The sequence below is a fragment of the Rattus norvegicus genome, chromosome 3 (assembly GCF_021556685.1).
Source record: "Rattus norvegicus strain SHRSP/BbbUtx chromosome 3, alternate assembly SHRSP_T2T, whole genome shotgun sequence".
Taxonomy (NCBI): domain Eukaryota; kingdom Metazoa; phylum Chordata; class Mammalia; order Rodentia; family Muridae; genus Rattus; species Rattus norvegicus.
Window position 1 is genome coordinate 23860195 of NC_141536.1, and position 3169 is coordinate 23863363.

A 3169-nucleotide genomic window follows, 5' to 3' on the forward strand; every position below is an offset into this window, starting at 1 on the left:
TCTTTAAGGGATTTATGTGTTTCCTCTTTTAGCGCTCCTACTTGTTTACCTGTGTTATCCTTTCTTTAAGGAATGTATGCCCTTCTTAAAGGCCTCTATAATCTTCATGAGATTATAATTTAGATCTGAATATTGCTTTACAGTTGTGTTGGGGTATCTAGGGCTTGTTGATGTTGAGGTTCTGTTGTTGCCCAGTGTGTTGGTTTCTGTTGCTTATATTCTTTTGCTTATGTCTTGGCATCTGGTGTTGAATGGCCTCGCTGTCTCTTATTGGAGCCCATCCTTCCTAGGAGACTTTGATCCTGTGAGCCTGTGATCCTGAGGTGTCAGAACCCCTGAGGGGTTGAGCTACAACTAGGATGTGGGCTGAGTATATAGGGATCCAAAGCAGAAGCTCTGCTCCTGGAAGAGGTGCAAAATGGGAGGATGGCAGGTATCTGACTAGGTGGGGTATTGGTGTTCTGAGGTCTTGGGGGTCCTGGTTATGCCAGGTATTGGAGTGCCATTTGTGGTCTCCCCTGTGATCCTAGTTGTGTCAGAACACCTGGAAAGTTGAGCTGCAACTGGGGTGTTAGCTGAGTGGGTAAGGAATCCAGGACAGAGTTTCTGATCTTACACAGTTGCAAACTGGAAGTGCCTATACTCATTTTTTTTTGCTTTATGTTTTTATACTTTATGATTATTTTTATACTAGTTGCCTAAGGTAATCTTTAAGAGATTTGTCCCTTCCTATGATTATTGTCATTGTATTTTCTTTAGAGAATTGACAAGAGTAAGCTCAGAGTCCAATTCATTTGAGTGTTGAAATCCTACACTTTGTGTGGCTTCATACAGTCAAAACTAGATTGTGACATTATAGTAGAAGGGACAATAGTAAGAGGAAATCTTGCTGAACAAATGAGCTTATATGTTCTTGATTAGGTTTGGGACTCTCAATTTTCCCTCTCCTCCTTGATGACTGGTCTCAAGACTCTGTGCATGCTGTCACTGTTTCTGTGACTTCATGAGTACAATTGTCCTCTTGTTTTTAGAACACACTATCTCCTATTAGTCATCCACCACTTCTAGCCCTTACAATTTTTCTGTGGTTTCTTCTGCATATGTCCTGAATATTTGAGGGATTTATTGAAGTGCCACTGGTATATCACCTATACTCGGCAGCAAGCCCTTTGTTCAAGAACAATTAGTCAACACAGAATGAATTTACTTTGTTTTCCCCCTCATGGCCTTTTTCTTTCACTTTTCATGTAGCCTTGTTATTTGTTTTTGCTTTCTCTTTAATTTTTTTTTTGCTTTTTCTTAATTTTTTGTTTTGTTTTGAGATTCTGAAAAAGAATATAAAGTTAGATAGATAGACAAGTGAAAGGATTGATAGAGAAGTGAAAGGATCTGGGATGAGTTAGGGGAGGGTAAATATGGCAGAAAAGTAGAATATTATTGCATTATTCTGGTTGTCTTGATCCCATGAACATTTAAACAAGAGAGCTCTTCTCACCAGGAAAGAGAAGGCATAGAATACAGGGTTGCATGTGCTGAAGCTTAGTGTTTGTAGGCTTTCCCTGTTCATATAGAAATAATACTGTTGGTCCCAACAGATAAGGAACATGGAAATGGGAAGTTCAATTCCATATCCAGTTGACTTTTGCTTCCATCCTGAATATACTTTGAAGGAATCCTTTCAGAGCAAATTAGTTGATATCATCCTTGAGAAATTTCGCATCTGAAACTTAAATAAGTCCATCTCAAATTTTAACAAAGAACTATAATGCAGGCAGGCCTATTGTTTTAAGTTTATGGGTATGGTAATTCATTGTAGCACTAACAGAATAGTGATAAAGCAAAAAATGGTTATAGCTAAAGATATCTGTCTTTTATTAAATCACTGTGCACTAGGAAAAGGGGATGTGAGGAAGCAAGGGCGGACTGATAAGTATAGAAACGAATTTTTGGAGAAGAGAACACCACAGCTGAATTGATAAATTCGTAGCAATGAAAGCTAAACAGTAGGTAGGAAACAATTCACCACAATTCTATGCCCATGGAATCTATAACCATTAGGGTTGAAATAAGCACTTCTTTAAAGACATTTTCTACATCTAATGAAATCATAAGGGTTTTGTGTTTTTATTTATATGATGAATGACATTTATGGATTTAAGTACGCTTAACTATCCCTGAATCTTTGGGGTAAAGCAAATTTCTTGATCATGATGGATAATACTTGCACTTATTTTATTGAGTAGTTAGCATGTAACTTTAAAAGAAAAAAAAATCGCCTGTAAATCTCTTTGTAGGGTCTTTATGTGGTTTTGTTATCAGGGTAAAGTGGCTTCATAAAATGAATATGTTAATGTTTCTTCTGCTTCTCTTTTGTGATATAATTTGAGGAGAAATAGTGTTAACTCTCAAGGTCTGGTAGAATTTTCTCCTAAAGCCCTGGGTTCCTGGTTTTCACTGTTGTTATTTTTTGGGTTTTGTTTGTTTGGTTGGTTGTTTGGTTCATTTGTTGGGAGATTTTTAATGACTGCTTCTACTTCATTAGTGTTTGCAAATCTTTTGAAATTGCTTAGCTGTTCTAGACTTAACTCTGGCAAGTACTTTGTATCTAGAAAATTTCCATTTCTTATAGATTTTAGAGTTTGGTGGAGAGCAAGTTTTAAAAATATGTTCTTATGAATATTCAGATTTCTTCACTCTCTGTTCTGTCCCCAATATTTTAATTGGTTATATTATTTATCTATATTTCAAATGTTGGTCTGCTTCCCAGTTTCCCCTCTGTAAACCTCTCATTCCATCTCTACACCCTCTGCCTCTAAGAAAGTACTCACCCACCCACCCACTCCAGCCTCACTGTCCTAGCATCCTCCTTTCCTGCAGCATCCACAGAACCAAGGGCCTACCCTCCCACTGATGCCAGATAAGTCAGTCCTCCTCAATTTCATTTCTGATTTTGTTAATTTAGATCTTTTCTCTCATTGACTTTTACTTAATTGCGATAAATGTTTGTTAATCCTATTGATTTTCCCAAAAAAACAACTTTGTGTTTTATTGTCTCTTTAATGTTTTGTTGTATTTATTTTATTGATTTTAGTCCCGAGATTATTTCCTTTCATCTACTCCTTTTTGATCATGTTTCTTTCTTTTCTGTAGGGAGCCATTCTGAGCTATA